The sequence below is a fragment of the Bos mutus genome, chromosome 9, assembly GCF_027580195.1.
Source record: "Bos mutus isolate GX-2022 chromosome 9, NWIPB_WYAK_1.1, whole genome shotgun sequence".
NCBI lineage: Eukaryota > Metazoa > Chordata > Mammalia > Artiodactyla > Bovidae > Bos > Bos mutus.
Genome location: NC_091625.1, coordinates 36,228,246 through 36,252,209, shown reverse-complemented (window position 1 = coordinate 36,252,209; position 23,964 = coordinate 36,228,246). Strand labels below are relative to the sequence as shown.

General features: G+C 37.8%; 1 protein-coding gene across 4 annotated transcripts in view; it reads right to left on the bottom strand.

Moving 5' to 3' along the window:
• The window catches only part of HS3ST5 (heparan sulfate-glucosamine 3-sulfotransferase 5), a 291,447-nt gene that overhangs the window by 229,538 nt on the left and 37,945 nt on the right, over nucleotides 1-23,964 (bottom strand). Inside the window, exon 2 of one of the 4 annotated variants that reach the window (XM_070376397.1) lies at nucleotides 10,025-10,079. The exons of the other annotated variants lie outside the window; for them this stretch is intronic. The gene's annotated coding sequence lies outside the window, so the exon portion shown is untranslated. The remainder of the gene's footprint in view (nucleotides 1-10,024; nucleotides 10,080-23,964) is intronic. 4 annotated transcript variants of the gene reach the window in all.

Sequence of the window (23,964 nt, the reverse complement as noted above, 5' to 3'; positions counted from 1 at the left end):
CCAAGTCTAGGGAAACACACTTTTTTCTTTGCATAAAATTTCATGCACACACGCAGATCTCAAAGGATTCCTTTTGAAAACAGATGGAAATGTGTTCTCCACAGCAAATGACAGAGTGCAGCTAACAAAATCGGGTTATCAGTAATTCACCACTCAGGAAAAACTCCGAAGCTTAGTAAAGAATCAAGCATGACAACAACAATAAGCTATTTTCATCCTGCTTCTACTTTATTGCATCAATTCCATTTGGAGAAATAGGCAGTGCACTATAGGTTTACTGATCAATACTGGAGAATTTAATGACAATAAATCATCTATTTAAAAGATAAGAATTAGGCAAAGAAACCTGGAACTACATAAGGATATTAAAACTTCAGGATTATTCCTTGATCATATTTCTTCACAAGAAAAATCAGTACCTTCTGTCAATGTTTAGACGTGTGTGCTTGGGTGTTTATCAGCGTTGAACTAAAGCACGGATGTATATGCAATGATCCTGAAATGTGAAAGTACTGCTTAAGGGAATGCCCTGTAAATTGTGCTTGTTCTTAGCATAGGATAAGAGGCATGAAGAGCAGCAAACTGCACTATTGGCTTCTGCAATGGAAGTATAGTTTCAACTTTAACTTGTTTTTTTCTATTTAGGGAAAAATAGGTGGAATCTGTGCTCGGTGTGTTTTACAGAGTTGGAAATGTAGATTATGCAGTGATGGAGTATAACAAAGCTGTCCCATATTTTTACTGCAATTGCAGTGAGATTTAAATGATGAAAACACCAATAAAGGGTGCTCTCCATTCTGGAAGCATCCACATTTGTATTGGCTCCTGAAGACTGTCCTTATCTCAGTGCTTCCTGAGAATGCCCTTGTTATAGTCAGGACATGGTCCAGTACGATGGTATTTACCTCAAAGGGAGGGGGCAGGGCAGGAGAATCAGACAGAGGGACTGTCTTCTGCAGGTGGCCATGGTCTGCTGGGCAGAAAAGGGCTACCTTTCAGAAGCTGGGAGAGAGTTTGGATGCACTGGCTCTAGTTCGCTGATCCAGTCAACAAATACTTACTGAGAAACTGTTATGTAGCAGACACTAGGGCAAGGAATAGGAACACTATGGTAAATAAGCCCTGGTCCCTAGCCTCAGATAGCTTGAGTTAGAGCTAGTTAAGTCGCTCAGTTGTGTCCAACTCTTTGCGATCCCATGGACTGTAGCCCACCAGGCTCCTCCGCCCATGGGATTCTCCAGGCAAGAATACTGGAGTGGGTTGCCATTCCCTTCTCCAGGGGATCTTCCCGACCCAGGGATCGAACCCAGGTCTCCTGCATTGCAGGCTGAGCCACCAGGGAAGCCCTCAGATAGCTTAGGGAACAGCAAGGAAAGAATTTCTACAAAGAACAGGAAAGGGAAGGCACTTATAATCGACAGTGATAAACAGGACCAAAGCAGAAGTCCATGGCCTGGGAACCAGAGAAGGATCCACAACGGCAGCCAAACCAGCCCAGGAGGGCTTCTCAGAGAAACACTATCTACATGAACCCTGAAGAGAGTGAGGTTTTCCAGGACAGGGATGCTTGTGGTTATGTGTGTGGGTTACAGAGAGAGAGTACAGACACAGAGACAGAGAGAGGAAGAGGAAGATGTTGGTAAAAGTATTCCACATAGAGGGAAAAAAATCATGAATATGGGAAGGTGAAAGTCTTTCAGGGTAACTGGAGCATGGAGTGGGAAGTTGAGGTGACTCAGGCCAATGTCAACTTAGGAAGGGCCTTTTTAGGCCAGATTCAGGATTCTTCACTTGTTCCTGAGGACAATAGGCTGCTATATTTCAGGACACAGGTGATCATATAGGCCAACATTTGGCAGCCAATGGAGTTAAAAAAGACTTAAAAGGGACATGGGGAGCTGAGTCTGAAAGGAGACTCTAGGCTACATTATAGAGCCTTTCAACAGATAAAATGAGAATTCTGGCCACAGGCTGAAATTTGGGAGGTAGACTCCCCTCCCATTAAGCAGTGGGGAGGGAACCCAGGACATACTACTGGGAAGGGGATCAGAGCCAGTTATCCAAATCCAGTTAATAAAATGGGACTCAAAATCAGACTTGTCCCAATCACATAGTTGATTATAGCTGAGTCTTCTGAATATTGAATTATGAAATTATTTCCGACATTTTCTGTCTTCCACGTAGCAAAGGGTGTCTCTAAAGTTTATTTCATTACACTGACATTCAAAAAGTTCGAAAGTATGATATTTTTGAAGTCAGAAAAAATATTACTCATCTCTTCCATTTTGGATGAGCCTTCAGAGATTCAATTTCCATTTGTATGCCTTTGAAGATAATCTGACCTGCTTATTCACAATTTACCATTAAACCAAAGTAGGGCACTTTCAGCTATAGACAGAGCCTTTAAGAATCATAAAAACTAGTAAGTAATAAAGTCATAAACCCTCTCATCATCATCAGGCTAACAATGGAATCTGTAAACGTGAGACTATCAGGTCAATGGGTTTGTGGTTACACATTGAAGCCACTCATTCTACTTCTTTAAGGCCATAGTCTAATAAGTTTGGCAAAGTTCTTGTTAGGAACAGATTTTGAGCATTAAAATGAGAGCTCAGATATCGTTTAATTGGGAATGCAGAATAAGAAATGTACTCTGGGATATGTGTATTTCCCCAATAACACATCACACCTTTGTCTCGGTGGTCCCTTCCAAATATCTCAGTGTTTCACATATTTTATCTTACCGCATCTTTAGCCAGCTGGGCTTCCCTAGTGGTTCAAATGGTAAAGAACCTTCCTGCAATGTGAGAGACCCATGTTCAATCCCTGGGTCAGGAAGATCCTCTGGAGAAGGGAATGGCAACCCACTCCAGTATTCTTGCCTGCAGAATCCCATGCACAGAGGAGCCTGGTGGGCTATAGTCCATGAGACGACAAAGACTCAGACACGACTGAGTGACAAAGCAGCATCTTTAGTCAGTACAACATATATGGGTGCTAATAAGGGTAACACGGTCCCTTAATTAAAAATACATGATTTAAAATGACTTAGACTTTATGAAGTATGCCAGTGTAGTCTTACAATGTTAGATCTAACTCTTGGAATGATGGTTCTGCATAATACAGTTTTATCATGAAAGTTTTAAAAGCTTGTCCTGAATGTAACAGAATTCCTTTGAAAGGACAGAGATGCTTTTTGGCCAGCTTTTAAAGAGACTGATAAAAATAAACTTTTCTCCCTGGAGCAGCAGCCTTCAGATTCCTTGCCTTCCGTGTCTATTTTCCCATCCCCTGCGGCCACCTGGAACACAGCTCACCGGCTGCACTGATGTTCTGGACGTCAGGGTGGGAGGGGAATCAAATGTGAAGAGAGAGGTAAGCTTTTAACTCAGAAGTCAGTAAAGGGAAGGGGAAGTAGAAGATACTGTGGTTACCCTCTTTTTCCACTTTCTTCAGCCCAGGCATGCTGTGAAGTCCCTGAGGGAACACCGCAATATGTTTTAGCTTTTCACAGTCTGGCAAAGCCTCCAGAAATACACTGAATTGTTTATTTCAGATAGACGCTTTGCTGCATTCAGCCCCCAGAAAACAAGCATGACAATTAGCCTCCTTGCTGAAGACACTGGGAGATGGCAGGAAATTACAAATAGGAAGTGCACCAGAGGGGAAAAACAAGCACCTTCTACAAAAAAAAAAAAAAAAAAAGGTGCTGATGAAACTTGGCACTTGGATCAACTAAAATCAAGTAAGATTTTTGAATACTTGAAAGGAGTGAATTGAAGTCATAGTTTAAATTTGCTATGGATGGAATGTACATACAGAAATAATTTTTAAGATAGCATTCAGAAACTGTATGAATACATATATCTATTAAATACACATAATAGTTTGAACCCCTTAAGCACTTTATGTGGAGACATTAAGTGAGGAAATATTTTTCTTTCTAAAGTGACTGGCATATTGATGTAAAAAAATTCCCATCTTCTTGTTTATTTTGAAAGCTACCTTTCAAAAATGTAACACGCTGCCACTGGCATCTTTGAACTCACCATTCCATTTTTCAAGCAGTCTCGGAGTTGAATATACATTCCTGCCATATGCCAAGGGTTAGGCCATTAATATGTAAAAGAAGCTGGTATCCAGAGAATTGACTTTATAATTGGAGAACACCAAAATAAACCTAACACTTCTCTAACAATGCTGCACCCCAGCATCCCTGTTCTCTTAGGCTATTAGGCCATGTCCAATTTTCTCGGTCTGTCGGAGGATACAGCTGCCTCCATGTGCCAGGGAAGCTTTAATTATGGGGACTTTTCCTCCCACTGGAAAGCCTCTTCCTGCGGTTTGAAAGTCTGAATTATTCAAGCCCATGTTAATACACTGTACTGAATGCTCTGTTTGGCCCACCGAGGTGCACCTGGAACTGTTCTGTTTCCACAGATTCGATTTCTTTCTTTTCCTCTCCCTCCATCTCCCTCCCTCCTGTTCCTACCTTTTCTCATCCCCTTCGATCCTATTATTAAAGGCAAGAACCAAGGAATGCTGAGCACAGAGAGACCCATGGAATTTGGCACAGCTAATCTCATAGACTATTCATGTGCAATCACAAGAAAAATAATCTCTCAACTAAAAATTCCTCAAGTATAAAGCTTTATTCCCTAAACCTTTTTTTTTTTTAATATAAAGTAATACAACTTCTATACTTTGGTAGCCAGAATTTCAGGACTTTTAAATCTATTTCTCCCAAATCCAAGCTTTTAATTTGGTTTTGCTCCTAAAGTAGTATCAACAGGAAAATTATTAATCTTTCCTATTAGAGCTACACAGATGATACAGATAAATCCTGTTTTATACCAAATTCCAGATTTCAGTCTTTGATTAGTTTTTTAGGCTTTGCTTAAGATATCAACTGGAGAAGGAAATGGCAACCCACTCCAGTTCTTGCCTGGAGAATCCCAGGGACAGGGGAGCCTGGTGGGCTGCCGTCTATGGGGTCGCACAGAGTCGGACACGACTGAAGCGACTTAGCAGCAGTAGCAGTAAGATATCAACCCTGCTGCTGCTGCTGCTAAGTTGCTTCAGTGGTGTCCGACTCTGTGCGACCCCAGAGACGGCAGCCCACGAGGCCCTCCCCCAACCCAGTCCCTGGGATTCTCCAGGCAAGAACACTGGAGTAGGTTGCCATTTCCTTCTCCAATGCATGAAAGTGAAAAGTGAAAGTGAAGTCGCTCAGTCGTGTCTGACTCTTAGTGACCCCATGGACTGCAGCCTACCAGGCTCCTCCATCCATGGGATTTTCCAGGCAAGAGTACTTAAGTGGGGTGCCATCGCCTTCTCTGATATCAACCCTAATTTTCCTTTATTCTAATTGCTAGTCTAGTTTTGAGTTGTCACTGTGACTTCTTTAGAACCAAAGTCATCATCAAGATAATATGTGGTATCCTTGGATTAAGGGTTACTATGATTTCTAGACTTGGTTTGACATTCACCACCTGCAAGGTCTCTCAGAAGCTTAGTTTTCTCATCTATAAAGTAGGAATAACCATACAAACACTATCTAGAACCTGCAAAAAATCAAATAAGATTATATTCAGGAAAGTTTTTTCCAAAATTTTAAAGTAATGTGTAAACTAAGATGCCTTTGCTATTATTATTTTTTAATGTCACAAAAGAAGCATCATCTTTGGTTTATACTCCAACACATTCATTTAAATTAAAATGTTTTATAAGTCTTTCTTCTATGTCCAGTTACAAAAAGAAACTACTGAGATCCCAATGCAGACCATGGGGTTCTCCGCCTTTCCTACACGTTGAGTATGTTATTTCAGAGGGAAAGAAAAAGGTAGGGACGAAAAATGTGTTTCCTACAACCCCCTAAAGAGCTGTCCAAGTCCTCTAGTTAATAAACTGGAGAAGTTGTGAAAGTTATTGCCTATATTGAGAAATGCTCTTAAAAACTGTTTCAGGGTATCAAAAAATAATGTATCTCCAAAAAGAACCTCAAATCTTTTTCAGCAGCAGGTAGAATATTTAGGCAAAAAAATACAGACAGAAAGAACTTCTTTAAAATAACACTGCATGTATCTGTGGATTGGAAAACCTGATGAAGGACTCAGCCAAGTCTACCAGCTAGAAGCTATTTCTATCTCTGTACAGGTCTAATCATTGGATGGTAACTATATATCTGCCTTGTCATTGACCAAGAATCTGGTCTTAAACATTCAATGTCAAGAAAAACAAAACAAAGGTGATAATCAAGTGACTTTAAAAGTGATAACAAAATGGCTCTGGGTTCATATATCATTATTTAGAAAATAAAATATTCGAGCTACTGTCTAGGAAGAACTTAAAAGTCATTAAAGAATTTTAAAGTTTAATACCAAATCTATATTGGCTTCATTTTTCACATTAACAATGTATTCTTCATTGACAAACCCATTCACAGTGCACAGATCTAAAGGCTTTGTACTATGTTGAACCACTATTTTACAGAGGCCATATTTTTGGTGCTAATTGCGGCGTTGTCACAAGTCATATATTTTTAAAGTGTTTTTTTTTTTTTTTCCTTTAAATGTGTCCTTTTTTACAGTGAAAAACCAGTTGTGAAATCAGTCACTTTTTAAGAATTGTGCTGTGAATTAGGAAGCCAGCCTGAGACAGAAGATCTAGTCTTAGTCACAACCTAGACCCGGAAAAATCTGTGATAATTTTTACAATGGGTTTCCTAACCACAAGCCAGAAAGCACTGAATCTCTCAGCTCCTAAAAGCCTGGGTCTATGACTATAGGAGCTAGGGGGAAAAAAGGGCTAAAACTCCTTTACTACCATTGTTACAAATCTTTAAAATATTTTCCATAATAATTTGTGGGAAGTAAAATTACTACAAGCTAAGAGTTTGTAGCCAGAATGAATGTATTCTGTAGAGCTAAAAAGTATATCCTCAACTTGTCTTTTTGCAATACACACACACATACATACACATATATGTATATATGTCAGTGTATATGAATACCTGTATATACATACACATATACATATATTACTGTATATTCAGATCAGAATAGAACAGTATATTTTAGAGAAAAAGATACTAAATCTGATAAAATTAAATTGGGGGGGGGAGAGAAAGAAAATATCCATAAAACTAAAATTCAAATTGTCTGTAGCTCGTTAATATATATACATTATTACATGACTCATTCTCTAAAGTGCGAGAATATTCTATTTGCACACCATTTTCATACATAGTTTTACAAAGTAAGATATATTGTTTAGTAAAGATCTGAATGATTACTGAAGTATATCCTATTATATTGATTAATTTGTTTAATAAAATAAAAAGAAGAAAATAGACATGTTTATGCTCTAGTGGGAAAAGTCTTCATTTTCTTCCCAATTAGATGTATAATTGTCAGTTTTCATTCTTTCTTTTTACGAACTAACCTTGAACTAACAAGCAGTGACTTACTAAATTCTTTTTCCCTCAAGCATATAATTTTGCTTTTTACATTTTCTTGTGATCCACTTTCATTTAACTTTAGAAACTTAAAAAGTTGTAATGAGTGATAAAAAGTCTGTCTTAGTATTTATTATTATAAATAATATTTTGAGATGAAAAGCTACTTATATTTTTGTCTGCTAACCTTATTTCCGTGGAACTGTTAAGATCTTAATAACTCAATAACATTCCAATTTTAATCCATTAAGAAGAATGAAATAAAAACTAAAATCACGTAAAGTAGTATTTGCTTAGAAGACTTAAAGAGGGCTGGAGTTGTGTTTAAAAATTTCTAATATAAATTAAAGTATTCTAATTTCTCTTATTTAACTTAATTATTCTCTTATTTAAAATAATTTAACCTTTATTCATGGCAATTTTAGACAATCTAGAAAATACAATTATAAAGAAGAAATAAAAATTACTTTTAAGCCAAATTATCCAAGGTAAGCATTATTAATATTATTCATTAATAATAACAATATCATTTTAACAATATTGAGTACTTTGTACTGATCTCTGTTCTCTATTATATATAAATAATTTAGAACAGATAATATAAATAATCTTTAATGTACGAACCCATCATCTCCATTGCAAATGAGGAAATTAAGGCAGAGATATGTTTAGTAATTTGCTCTAGGTCAAAGGTCATATATTTAATAAAGTGAGAAGCTAGGATTTGAAACTGGACCCTCCAAATTACACCAAAGATTGTGATCATAACCACAACTCTACTACCAAAGGCTTTCCTTTGTGTATATAATATAAAAAGGAACTGTAATTTATATTTTTTCTATAATGTTTTTTTCCATGTAACATGCTATGAATCTCTTCTCACACCATTAAATGATTCTCCTACCATAACACTTGAAAAAGAAGCACTTTGACAAGTAAGAAATCTTGTAGTATGGCCGTTTCTAGCATGGTATGATTCAAGAAATCTAAACAAAGAACATTGACTGTTTTCTAACGTGTATTCAAATCAAGCAAAAAACACCCTCTTTAGGCAAACAGAAATTACCATAGCAGAACTGACCAATGATCTGATCAGTCCAATATCCTATTTCTGAAAACATCCAATGCTGGCTATTTCAGTAGAAGACATAAAATTCCCCATAAAGTACCTAATTGTGTGATACACTGCAGGAAGATGAAATTTTCCCCTTTGCCCAGTTTCTCATCTTCTCCTACCTAAAAGCTTCAGAGGGAATAATCCTTGAAATTTCATCCTACTGAAACTAGTAACATGTGAAGATGTTATTTTAACACAAACATATACACTCACATATGCACTATTAATGTGAAGAAATGAGTTACTCCTGATATATTAAGAAAGTCAGAAATTACCATAGCTATTTCAATAAATAAATAATACATAGATTACACATAATTAATCTGCTACAATTATAAGAAAATATTGTGAGGTAATGTACAACACCAGTGAAAGCAACAGGTAAAGAGCATTTGATAAAATAATCCTTTCTCTATTAACAATGTATTATAAAATATACTCTTTAAGGGAGGTAACCAAAGGGCAATTATTGAGTGGCAAAATTCATTGCGTGTGTTTCTCCATAGTGCAGATCAGAAAATCAATGCAATCATACATTTTATTATGTTTTATATATACTGCTACTACATATATATGTAACATTTGGAATTTAATGTAGTTCTAAAAATGTCACTAAGGATATTAGTCTGGTAGCCAGGCAGACAGGGACATTTTAAAGACAGCTTAAAAAAAAATTCTTCTCTGAAATCTTGCCTTTCTCAAATGAAAGGGGACTTGAGAGGCTGGTATCTTCTATTTCCTGACTCTTGGAACACTTGCTCTTAGATCCCAGAGCTGCCATGCAGAGACAGACAGACAGATATAGGGACTTACAGATATAGAAACATAGATATATGACATAAGAACAAAAGCACTGTGAGTTTGACTAATAGTTATATTCAGCTGGACAGATTGCTAGAGGTTTCATGGAGGAGAAGGTATTTACCCTATGACAAACCTAGACAGCATATTAAAAAGCAGAGTCATTACTTTGCCAACAAAGGTCTGTATAGTCAAAGCTATGGTTTTTCCAGTAGTCGTGTATGGATGTGAAAGTTGGACCATACAGAAGGCTGAGCGCCAAAGAATTGATGCTTTTGAACTGTGGTGTTGGAGAAGACTCTTGAGAGTCCCTTGGAGTGCAAGGAGATCCAACCAGTCAATCCTAGAGGAAATCAATCCTGAATATTCATTAGAAGGACTGATGCTGAAGGTCCAATACTTTGGCCACCTGATGTGAAGAGCCAACTCATTAGAAAAGGCCCTGATGTTGGGAAAGACGAAGGCAGGAGATGATAGAGGACGAGATGGTTGGATGGCATCACTGACTTGATGGACATGAGTCTGAGCAAGCTCCGGAAGATGGTGAAGGACAGGGAAGCCTGGCATGCTATAGTCCATAAGGTCACAAAGAGTTGGATATGACGGAGTGACTGAACAACAACTATCCCCACTGTTCCAGAATCTCTTACCTGTGTCTCTTGTAGCCATCCTCCAAAACAACCAGGATGTTAGATGTAATCTGTACTGAAAAATTTAAATAAAATATTTCAGTCCAATGGTGATGGGGACCATTGCCCCATAACCTCGAGGTTTTTCCCTGACCTAGTCAGCTACTAACTGATCATCCCTTCTTCCCACAATAGTACTGATCCTTAGTTCCCTAAGAAAACAGACTGTACTTTATGAATTTTGTATTTCAAATGCCTGGGACAGCTCCTGGAACAGAGAAGACATTCAAAATATCCTTGTTGGAACAGTGCCCAACACAGAGTAGGTCCTCAGTAAATGCTGGCTGGTGGAATATTTAAAGGGTTGAATGAATATATTTAATCATTGACTGAGTTTCTCTTTTTAATGTCATTTTTACATTTCAGTGTGGAATATACATATTTTAAAATCTATTTCATAGAACTACCATAATACAGCATTGTAGTTTTTACACTAAAAATATACTTCCTAAAGACAATTCAGTCACCAGTTTAAAAAAAATCACACATATTGGATACTGACCAGTACTATTTATAAATTCTCTTTTGGGTAGGAAAAGCAATACTGCAGCTGCTTCCAAATCAGCAAAATGTACAGCCAATAAGTCCAAGAAATATGAAGACATTTTATGTTCTACAAGAACAGAAACTGTAGATATTTTTATTTTTAAATTAAAGACATAAAATGGAAAGACACTGCACCAATTATCTTCCTCCTTATTATTTTTAAGTGCCCCCCAGCCCAAGCCAGTAAGCCAGCCCTTAGGAACTAATTTACCAAACATTCTCCCTTGCTTAGTATATTGTTCCCATTTTAGGTAGGATGCAAAGAAACCACTCCAGAAGGCTGGTTTCCTTATAACTCTGCAGATGGTAAAGTGAAAGTGAGAGTCGCTCAGTCATGTCCGACTCTTTGTGACCCCATGGACTATACAGTCCACGGAATTCTCCAGGCCAGAATACTGGAGTGGGTAGCCTTTCCCTTCTCCAGGGGATCCTCCCAACCCAGGGATTGAACCCAGGTCTCCCGCATTGCAGGCAGATTCTTTACCAGCTAAGCAACAAGGGCAGATGGTAAAACCTCAAGTCAATCCTAACCTGTGTTTCAGTTTGTCAGCTGAGGACATTAATGCTTGTAATGTTATCTCCTTCTTGGGAAGACTCTGAGAACAATACTTTCTAGAACTCACCAGCTAAATTCCTTTTCAAACATGTTCTGCAAATACAAATTTTATACTTTGTATCATCACCTAAATGATGAACAGAATTGAAGTTAGGAAAAGCAAGCAAGATATACTTTCAATTTTTCAAACTATCTTTATGAACTTTGAAATCAAATAGTTTACATTCAAGTAACCCTCTTGACCGCAGTTCTTAATTAAGCAAAAATGTTCCACGGGTAACACAGTAGTGAGTTCTGTACCTCAAATAGAAAACAAAAGTAATATATATTTTTTTATAACAACAATTATATAAGCTGTGAAGAGCCAAAAAGTCTACATCATCAACTTATTACATAAGTTCTCTGTCCTTGATAGTCACTGAAACGCAGCACAATTACAGATGGCATTTTTTTCTGTAACTTGCGGACTGTTTGAAATGATCAAATAAATATAGAGAGATTATACTCCAATTAAAAAAAACTTTAAAAAATTTTAACTGTCATTACATTTTTAGATTCTAATTAATATGCCAAAGATGACTTCTGAAGGACCTAGTAACACAATATGAATCAGCTTTTAAAAGTGTGCCCTGTTCTAAACTTGATGGCTGTTGTTCTCAATAGCATAGGCAGAAGAAGACAAAGGATCCAACCCATTTTTCGTTCTTGGAGTTTCAGAATCATCAGTAGTCAGGTAGATTTAAGGGGAGAATTCAGAGCTTCTTTAAAGATAGCATGGTAAAAAGAGTAACTAGAACACCCGTTCTTAAATTTCTTCCATAAATTATGCCCCTCTGATTGAGATCAAACTAAAATCAGACTCCTGACAGAGCAGATCACACAGAAAGAGGCAATGCCAAAGGGATTTCAGTTTCTTCGAGGTTGTTTAATTCCACAGTCTCCTGTTGCTCACCAGCTTTGTCCTAGGAGAATTCACATTACTACGAACATTTTTTTCAAAGTGATTTGAATACCAGATGGTATATCAGAGTTGATGCTAAATTTTTCTTTTGAAATAGCCTCATTGGGAACACACTTTTATTTCTAAAATTACAACTTAACAATTTGTAATGGTGTCATTTGTATTGGTACTGTCATAATTGCCTAAAAAAGAAAAAAGAGAGAGAGTTTTGTTTTGTTTTAACAAAAGTTGTGTGACTCATTTCTTTAATCTTTTTTTTTTTTTTAATGAGAAGCCATTAACCCTCATGGAGAAAAACTGGCAAGACTATGTTTAAATAATTATTTAAAAAATTATTCCCACCATCCCTCCTGCTGATTATATTATCAAGCAGCAAGTGAAAAATGACAAAAAGAATTAAGGAATCAGAACCTAAATGCGCCTTATTTTGAAGAGTAAGATACACTCATGTCTCTTTCCAGGTGCAACTCTTTCTGTCCACTGTCAAAGGGGCTCTCCTCCTCCACTCACTGTCCAAGGCAAGGCTGGCTGATAACTCTTCTCTCTGGAGATGAAACAAGCCTCAACATAGCTGGGTTCAGCCCCACCTGCCCTGCCACTCAGCACTTCAATATAATGGTTGGGAAATGCGTGATTTCAGAGATCTCTTCTTTGGAGCAAGCAGCAGGTTGATTCATACAGATACATAAGTGTATAATTTTGTGGGAGGGAGCCATGCAACCTCTGAAGAGAGCTTTGCATACTGCCGCTGAGACAGCACATCTAAGGACTTAAAGGGTAATTGCATTAAGCATTGATGCAGCTGCAAGTTAGTGGATGGAATGGAAAGAACAGGGAAGAAAGTCAAGTCAATCATTCAGATATTTATGAGGTCTGGTGTTGGGCCCATTTCCCTATTGGATGGGAGCACTGGATTTGTAGATAAAGGCAGTGTGTGGATAAGGTGGACACTGATTTCTCTATGGCATTTAATAAGCCTTCCATAATGTCCTAAGGACAGGATGAAGAAAGGTGGGCTGCCTAGTAGGGAGATTGATAGAAATGTTTGATAAATGTCTGGTGTCACCAAGAAGGAGATCTGTAATATCAGCCCCAGGCAGCTCAAAGTTCAGCTCTTTTTTATTCAACATTTGTTATCAGTGACTTCAATGAAGACACAAAGAGCCTCTTGATCGATTTAGCATAAAGTTCTGGGCTCTGGGTTTGAAACTGCTTTGACATTTGCAAAACCAGGATTTAAATTCTGCAAGCTTCTGTTTCCTCACATGTTAAAAGAGAGTAACAGTCCTGATATCATAGAACTGCCCTGAGAATGAAAAGAGAGAAAAGGTAGCACTAAACGCACACCTGGTGCCTCTAGGTATGTCCTAAAGAGCAAATCTGCATAGGACACACTCAAGAAGGCTAGCTAATGTGGTTTCCAGCAAGATCAAGATTGAAAAATGACCCTGGCATATTGGACGCGGGTGAATTAACAACCTTTAAAAGGGGTTTCCAGGTGGCACTAGTGGTAAAGAACCTGCGTGCCAGTGCAGGAGATGTGGGTTCAATCCCTGAGTTGGGAAGATCCCCTAGAGGAGGGCATGGCAACCCACTCCAGTATTCTTCCCTGGAGAATTCCACTGACAGAGGAGCCTGGCGAGCTATGGTCCATAGGGTCACAGAGTCGGATGCAACTGAAGTGACCTAGCACACAAAAGGAATAAAGCCGTTGTTTACCAGTTTCATGAAGGCCAGCTCATCTTGTTTATTAGTACATCCTCAGCATTGACTACAGAGCTTAGTAGATTCACAAAACGTTCACTGAGTAAATGACGTATATGGCCCTAACTGAGGTGCAAGGTCATTTTTATAAAGTACCAGGGTTACACACACGAGAAAGCATAGTCCTAGTTCAACTGTTCATGGTCTGGTGAGGAGAGAGACAGGTCCACGAGCAATCACAGTGTGCTGAGTGCTAAGAGAGACAGCTGGATTGGGGCTCCAAAGGCATCCCAAAGAGGCCCTTAAGTGACTTCTGGGAAAGAACAAGCCACAGGGTAGGTAGAGTGGCATCTCTGAGCCACATGGGAAGCAGCCCAATGAACACATCGTAGAAAGGGGGGGAAGGAGGCAGAAGTCGTCCAGGGTTCAGATGTGAGAGAGAGTGCCAAGTGTCTAGGAAGCAGAAGTGAGCTCTCTGGGGCTAAGGCTGAGAATTTAAGGTGGAAAATGGCTTTAGCTGAGGTTGGAGAAGTCTCAAGTTGTACAGAGCCTTATACACAAAACTAAGGAGTTTGAAAAGTATTTGCTAGACAAAGGAAACTCCCTGAAGGCAAGAATAATGATTGATTCTCATTTCAAAAAGCTCACCCTCACTAACTGACGGTGTGGATTGGACATAAAGACCAATCAGGAGATAGGTATAGTAAAACAGGCAGGAAATGAGGAGGTACCAAATGAAAACAGTTTATGGGGAAACTGAATTGCAGAAGTTAGAAAAGAGATCCGGATTGGTGACATTTTTGTGAATCATTGGAATATGGGCCATAACACATAACATATAAAACTACTTAGTAATTATGTGTAATATGTAAAAAGATGAAAGATGCTACCTTAGAAAACCACTCCAGCCTTCAAAAGGTGAACTCATGAAGGAGCTGGAGGTGAACCAGGAAGAAAAGAAGGAGAAAGACATTTTAGGCCCATAAAAGAGGAAAGAGTCTTGAGGAATCAATAGGATTAGATGCTGCAGAAAGACCATTATATGCAGGATTTGGTGCTCAGGAGATCATCAGTAACATCATAGAGGCAGATTTAAGACCAAAGGAGAAACTAGTCTGTGAAACTTTCTGGAGTGAACTAAAAGTGAGGAAGCAAGAAAAATAAAGGCAGACATCTCTTTCAAGAAACTTGACATTAAATCATGGACAGATTTTAAGCGATGGAGAAGAGCTGGATGGCAGTCTTCAAGAGGAGCAGGCTTTTACTGGGTCTCAATAGCATATCACAGAGAAACAACTGAAGGAGAGGCCGTTGCAGGAAGTTTTGAATCTAAAAATGTGACAAATTTTGCTTGCGTCCAGGAGACAGCATTAGGGGAAAGAGAGCTGATACGTGAAAGGCAACACGGAAAAAACTGCAGAATTAGAGTTAGCCAACAATGCAATGCTTTTATTTCACCAGATTACAAACTTCTAGTCTTTAGGCAGAGCCTCATTACATGTTTGACCAGGCTAAAGAGTAGGCATTCTGACTGTCAGTAGAAAGTTGGATTAAATGGTTTTAGAGGTGTCCCTTTGAACTCTTAAAACTAATCTTGCTAAGTGTGAAGTCATAAACTTCTTCATCACATCTAATCTATTTAAAGAGATGTACTTTCTTCATCAATACTTTTAGTATTAAGCAGTATTAAGTCACTGATTATGTTTCAGTAATATTGACTGAAATATGTAAAAGGGGCTTTTGAAAATCTTTACAAATATCATTTGTCTGATTCTTCCATTTATCTTTTTTTCCTCTCAACTTTAACTAATACCTGAAGGTGAGCATGTCTGTGTATTTGAGGATTACAGTTCTCTTACTGGATAGAGAAGCTTAGTCCCACAGATAATTATTTACATACTATTTTATAAGGTGCTAGAGTCTCTTTCTCCAAACCAAGTACCTGGAATCAGAACTAATTACAACCAAGAACAAGATTTTATTCTGAGAGAGTTGTGTACCCAGTCACACTTCATTATCTCATTCCCTCTCTTCTTTTCACACACATTTCACATACTTAAGAGAATAAGTAAATATAAGGGAATAGGTAAAATGTATTAACAGAAGAGCAATGGAGAAATGGATATGCCTTTTCCAATGCCCCTTAATTAAATCTGATAATGTTTTTATTATTCAATAAAATTTTATCTATAAAGTAATAATAAATGAGTTCTTGAGTGAAAGTGAACCTATGGCAAGCACAATGTCAGGCTCAGAATTAATCCTCAAAAACTTAAGTTCCCTTCTCCAATAAGAGGGTAAGTACTGGATTTAAGACAAAAGGAATTTTGCCAAATGTGGAGAACAACTGCATTGGCTATTATCATTTTAAATATTGCTACATTTGCAGACATATTGGGTAGGTAGAACATACCCTAAAGTAGAAACACACATTCAAGGCCATATATAGGAAGCTGATATATCTAGCTATTGCTGCATCAGACATCAAACTGTTATAGAATAAGGTCATCTTTAGCCTGTAGCCACTTACACCCGAGTATCTGAGATGACCATGTTGAGAACAGTAGTGGAAGAGCATGGAAAATATACAGAAGGAAAGGAACTATTTAGAACTCATGTGTGAGCAACTACTTCCTACTCTTAAGGACAGTGCCCCTTGAAAGTGAGGTGAAAGTGAAGTCACTCAGTCGTGTCTGACTCTTTGCAACCCCATGGACTGTAGCCCACCAGGTTCCTCCATCCAGGCAAGAGTACTGGAGTGGGTTGCCATTTCCTTCTCCAGAGGATCTTCCTGACCCAGGGGTGGAACCTGGGTCTCCTGCACTGCAGGCAGACGCTTTACTGCCTGAGCCACCAGGGAAACCCTATAAACTAGGGCTACTGCGACAAAGCTGAAATGATTGCTCAGGGGCTGCCAGACCATACCCAGTGACTTCTTCAGTTTGCACAATCTTCAGACCTGCGCCAAGTGGCAAATAAGATAGTCTAAAGTGGGAGGGAGTTTAATGATTTGAACAGTCCCATGTGCGTGTCTCACAAGTTTCTATTACAATTCAAAGTTGCTTCTATTGTGAATCTATGCTGCAAGTAACTAACCATTCAGAATGTACCCTAAAATCAGCAGCACCAGTGAGCCAGTCACATATTTTTCATATGGCTGCCACTCTGCTCAGTCTATAAAATACACTCACAACATTTAAATTTCTTTTATATAATTTTTTGAGAGCAAAACTAAAAGTAGTTCATCTAACTTTTATCTACTCTGTTACATTAACATTTTTACTCTGCAGAAGCCTGTTATGTTTCACTCAACTGTTAGTAAATATGTTGTGCAGTCACTCAGTGGCGTCTGACTCTTTGTGACCCTATGGACTGCAGCATGCCAGGCTTCCCCAACCTTCACTATCTCCCAGAGTTTGCTCAAACTCATGTCCATTGAGTCAATGATTTCATCCAACCATCTTATCCTCTGTCGTCCCCTTCTCCTCCTGCCCTCAGTCCTTCCCAGCATCAGGGTCTTTTCCAATGAGTTGGCTCTTCACGTCTGGTGGCTGAAGTACTGGAGCTTCAGCTTCAGCATCACTCCTTCCAGCATTGGAGGACTGATTTCCTTTAGGAGTGACTGGTTTGATCTCCTTGCTGTCCAAGGGACTCTCAAGAGTCTTCAGCACTGCAGTTCAAAAGTAAATACGGGTCCATGTCAAATATACCTCATTCCACTAAGTAATAACATTTATAGAATGACACCTCATGGAGGAAGTCAGACATCCTGCAACAGATTCAATGAGAATTTTACAGTATTTTTATATTTGTCTTTATCCTAAAGAAAAAAAAAAAGCAACTTAATATGCCTATATGTTTAAATGTATACCCATGTACATATATTGCTATTAAATTCAAAATTGAAATGTATTCATATATTTCTAATCAACACAATGATGAGTGTAATCCATAGAAAGAAATATAAATACATTCATGTCAAATGAATAACAAGGAACTTCTAAAATTCACAAGGGCTTCTTTGGTGGCTCAGACGGTAAAGAATCTACCTGCAACGCAGGAGACCCAGGTTTGATCCCTAGGTCAAGAAGAACCCTTGGAGGAGGAAATGGCAACCCACTCCAGTATTCTTGCCTGGAGAATTCCATAGGTAGAGGAGCCTGGCAGGCTATAGTCCATGGGGTCGGAATAGGACATGACTGAGCAACTTTCACTTCACTTCATTTCTAAAATTTACATATATATTACTAAAGATTTTTTTTTTCACTGTAACAGTTTATCTTTATCACAATGAGAGTCCACTTGCATGCTGCTCATAACAATATGTAGGGAGAAGATACAAATATATATTGAATACAATCACCTCTGTTGAATTGAAGTGCAGAGACAACAGCAAGAACCTGTGATCTATAGGCATTAGCAGGTGGAAAGAACCAAAAAGATACTCAAGAGGATAAGGCAGTGCAAATAAACTTTCTCTGTTACAAGTAAATGCAGGCTGAAGCATGAAATTTTATAATCTAAATTTTAGAACTAAAAGGGATTGTATAGATCATTCCTATGGCAAGGGTGGAAACTTCCATATTGTCGCAGCACCAGGACGTCCCCACTCCACACTCTCCCAAATATGGCAAATCTTTGGTTTCCTAATATCTTCACTTGGAGCTTGGTTCCTTGATTTGAACTCAATTTCAAGAACACTGACACTCTTCCTTAGATCTTATCATCCATCCCCTGGAGGGGCTGGACACATGGCTGAAGCTTTTGCTACTTTATGAGTTTCTCTTTAGAATAGGATTGGTCTTCCATGACCATCAAACAGCCCTGCCATGTGCCATCATCATCAATTAAATATACCTGCCAAATTTAGAGGAATGAAAGGGCAACCAAGGGCTTCGAAGAAGCTTTTAAAGGATAACATAGCATTTTGGATAATTAAACGTTATTTCCAGTGTTAAAACTACAGCATGTATTCATTAGATCTTTGCTGCCTTTGCACATCACTGATGACTCACTACACTTGTTCAAGCTGCAAATCATACTATCTGCTCCTTTTCTTTCCAAAATTTGCAAATATTTGAAGTTACTAAGGAAGGTGTGGAATTATTCTTGCCATAGTGGCAGCCTACAAACTATACTTCAGGTATCTAGGAGGTACGCATTCAGTTTACATGTGATGATCCTTGATGCCCCTAAAGATATATTTTTAGGCTCAATTAGGTCATGACAGAGAAAGAAAACTCACTCAGTTCAATCACTACAACCTTCAAAAAGGAGAATCAGGTAAGAATAATCTAGACTTGTTGAAAGTTATAGAAAATTATTATTTCATGATCACTGGAACATAGCACATGTGAAATACTATGAGAAGGCTATGCTTAAGTTTATTAATGATAGAATTTACCAAATTTTATTTCTTCACTATAGCCATACCGAAGCACATAAGAAAAATTAAACCATCAATCACCTACTACTTAAGTAAAACCAATGACAATAATTCAGATATATAGATGTGTGGTTAAAAGAGGCTAAGGCATCTGAAAAACAATGTAGAATAATGAAAATTCCTTATAAAAAATTCTAGGGGGCAAGGATTTGGGGCACAGTATCTATCTTGAAAGAAGAAAAGGCCATTTTCAGGTAAGCTTCAACTACAACACCTGCCGGGAGTTATTGAACAAAAGTAATTTTCCACCCATCTCTCTTATCTTTTTCTTTCCCATAGGATTCCTAGAGGGCAGTTTTAGTCCTTTAGTCTTTATAACTTAGTGTAATCATCTTATGTCTACATTATTTGAAGTTTAAATATATTATTCACATCCTTTCTCAATTAAGAGTAAAAATGTTACAAGCTGAGTATGAATCAACAACTTTAATGTTATTATTTAGGTCTGCCTATAGTTAAAATGCTCTTAGCTTATTTTATGTAACGCACACTTGTGCAAGCGTCTTCTAATTTCATGGCTGCAATCACCATCTGCAGTGAGTTTGGAGCCCAAAAAAATAAAGTCTGACACTGTTTCCACTGTTTCCCCATCTATTTCCCATGAAGTGATGGGACCGGATGCCATGATCTTCGTTTTCTGAATGTTGAGCTTTAAGCCAACTTTTTCACTCTCCTCTTTCACTTTCATCAAGAGGCTTTTTAGTTCCTCTTCACTTTCTGCCATAAGGGTGCTGTCATCTGCATATCTGAGGTTATTGATATTTCTCCCGGCAATCTTGATTCCAGCTTGTGCTTCTTCCAGCCCAGCATTTCTCATGACGTACTCTGCATATAAGTTAAATAAACAGGGTGACAATATACAGCCTTGACGTACTCCTTTTCCTATTTGGAACCAGTCTGTTGTTCCATGTCCAGTCCTAACTGTTGCTTCCTGACCTGCATATAGGTTTCTCAAGAGGCAGGTCAGAAAAAAAAAGAAAAAGAGGCAGGTTTCCACAGTTTATTGTGATCCACACAGTCAAAGGCTTTGGCATAGTCAATAAAGCAGAAATAGATGTTTTTCTGGAACTCTCTTGCTTTTTCTATGATCCAGCGAATGTTGGCAATTTGATCTCTGGTTCCTCTGCCTTTTCTAAAACCAGCTTGAACATCTGGAAGTTCACGGTTCACGTGTTGCTGAAGCCTGGCTTGGAGAATTTTGAGTATCACTTTACTAGCGTGTGAGATGAGAGCAATGGTGTGGTAGTTTGAGCATTCTTTGGCATTGCCTTTCTTTGGGATTGGAATGAAAACTGACCTTTTCCTGTTGTGGCCACTGCTGAGTTTTCCAAATTTGCTGGCATATTGAGTGCAGCACTTTCACAGCATCATCTTTCAGGATTTGAAATAGCTCAACTGGAATTCCATCAGCTGTACTAGCTTTGTTCGTAGAGATGCTTTCTAAGGCCCACTTGACTTCACATTCTAGGATGTCTGGCTCTAGGTGATTGATCACACCATCGTGATTATCTTGGTCATGAAGCTCTTTTTTGTACAGTTCTTCTGTGTATTCTTGCCACCTCTTCTTAATATCTTCTGCTTCTGTTAGGTCCATACCATTTCTGTCCTTTATCGAGCCCATCTTTGCATGAAATGTTCCCTTGGTATCTCTAATTTTCTTGAAGAGATCTCTAGTCTTTCCCATTGTGTTGTTTTCCTCTATTTCTTTGCATTGATTGCTGAAGACGGCTTTCTTATCTCTCCTTGCAGCATATTCAAAAGCAGAGACATTACTTTGTCAACAAAAGTCCGTCTAGTCAAGGCTATGGTTTTTCCAGTGGTCATATATGGATGTGAGAGTTGGACTGTGAAAGATGAGCGCCGAAGAATTGATGCTTTTGAACTGTGGTGTTGGAGAAGACTCTTGAGAGTCCTTTGGACTGCAAGGAGATCTAACCAGTCCATTCTAAAGGAGCTCAGTCCTGGGTGTTCTTTGGAAGGACTGATGCTGAAGCTGAAATTCCAGTACTTTGGCCACCTCATGCAAAGAGTTGACTCATTGGAAAAGACTCTGATGCTGGGAGGGATTGGGGGCAGGAGGAGAGGGGACGACAGATGATGAGATGGCTGGATGGCATCACTGACTCGACGGACATGAGTTTGAGTGAACTCCGGGAGTTGGTGATGGACAGGGAGGCCTGGCATGCTGCAATTCATGGGGTCGCAAAGAGTCGGACATGACTGAGCGACTGAACCGAACTGAACTGAAACTAGTGTAGCTATTACTGATGAATTCTTGAGACCAATTTGGCTCCTGGAGATTCAATGTTCTAAATCACTCAAGAAAGTTTAATTTGTTTAAACTGAGATCGACTCAATAAGGCTTTTTAAAATGCTTTACTTTCTCAAATTGGTTTTAAAAAATTGGCAGGTTGAACGGACTTTCTGCATTGAGGAATTACCAGGTTTCACCAATTCTGGCCTCAGTTCAATCAAAGTTTTCAGCTCTAGCTTTTATAAAATTTTTTAACAAAAATGGGTTATGAAGCTTTTACTAAAAGAATTTCAGGATGCCCAAAGATATTTTTAGTGATTCCAACATAAATAAGATGAATAATGTATACTTATCCCCGATACTTGTCTTTTCCCCCACAAAAAAAAACCCTACCACATTATATCTTCACTGGTTTTCTATTGATTTAAACAAGAATTCTCAATTGGGATTCTTGTGAACTTTAGGAAATCTCAAAACCTTGAAAATTGCATGAAAAATTTAGCATATTGTGCTTATGTATTTTTCTGGGCAGAGGAATCATGGCTTTCATCTGATTTTAAAAGTTTTCTTTTCTTTCTTTTTTATTTCAACACGTTAAGAACCACTGCTTTGAGACAGCACAAGAAGTTCTGTCCAGAGAAGAAAGTACTTAGAGAAAACAGTTTCTCTTGTAGGGGACTTTCTCATCTTTGTCCTTATCAGGGCACATCACATGTTACCCAGGAACAAACATCCTAAGGAATCTAGAAAAATATACCGGCTATAAATTTGGATGTACATAGCTGTAGTTTCACCATAACACTGACTGCCTAAGATTATTTTTAAGATACAGATAATAATGCAGGCAATTATTTCTAAAATACCTACAAAAGTAATCTAACAGCTTTAACAATTGATTCTGCATCCATATTTTAGGAATTAGGATGTGGTTCTCCATATCAAGTCTTCAGGAAGGCAAAGATAATAAATTTTATTATAAAAATAAGGATGTCATTGAGAGAGAGTTCATAAAACCACAGGAATGATTGGCTGCAGTAGCAGTGTGATTCTATGTGAACCTTAGAGCAGAGAAGAAATAAATCATTCAGAACTCAGTCATTGATTCCATAAGCACTGTCACTTCCCTGTAACTGATACACATGTCTCTGGGAGAAATAAAAGATGTCAGAAGTATTTCTGAGTGACCTATACTCAACTAGCAATTACTAAAAGGTCAGTAAGCAGAAGAACCACATCAACTCCTGCTATTTATATGGAAGCAATTAGAAATAGACCAAAAGAATTAATGACTGCTTATCATATGGTTTCATATAGTAAGACTTCATGATGTTTTCCTAAATGTCTACTTTAAACATAATTTTCTAAAGCATACTAGTCACACACAAACTTAATGCTATAAAAAAATAATCTTTCCATTTGTTTAAAGGGCTACACAGAAATAAAGCACAAAGAGCTGGGGGCTCTCACAAAGCTCTGTGTTTTATATATTAAATGCTGTGAGTCTAGAATTTTTGCATTTGTTTTTCATATAAATTCTTAATGCCTCTACACTATACATTTACATAAAATAAAAGCTCCCTCTAGTGGCTAAAAAGCACTCTTAACTTGAGTTTAGATTTGGTTTATATTAACAATTATCAATCTCTTAGGTCTCAGATTCTTTAGTTTATGTAAGTGATATCTATCACTATTTTCCACATTAGAGGTCAAAGCTGAAGTTAAATTTTTAATTCATTTAAAAATAATAAACCTATTACATGTTAACACAAATAATATTTATAAAGAAAATAAATATACTTTCCAAAAAAATTACAAGAAGGGATTTACTGTTTTACATTTTTACAAATTTCTTTAATGCCTGACTTAAAACTCCTGGATTCTCATAAATGCCTCTGCATTAAATCTGTTCCAATATGTTGTTTTGTTATAACATACATATCAAGTTCCACATAGATGTTTGTTGGAAAAGACTAATTCAGAAGCATTTTCAGATAATCATGCTTGTTTTTCTTTAATACTACACCAACACTTGACAAGTAATATTCTCTTAAAGTTTTGCTGCATTGTAGAATCTGAAACTGAATCAGTGAACTTTTGTACTCTATCACCTCAAAATAGTTCTATATTTCACTTTGAATGGATCTTTTTACCAAGGATAAATTTTAACCCTAGTCACTTGGAAAACGTTAAAATCTTCTGAACTCTACATATCTTCCAAATGTTGACACATTTCACTATCAAAAAATCTACCACTCATCTAACTCAAAAAGTCTGTGCCTATTGTGAAGCTCTCAAAATACTAGGGGTGTAGACATGTTTTCTAGTACTTCTATTTTGAAAGCTAGAATTTTATCACTGCCAAAAAAGATTGTTGAGTTGTTCTCCTTGAAAAGACAGCCTACCTTGCTCACTTTTGAGAAAAAGTCTGTGAAAT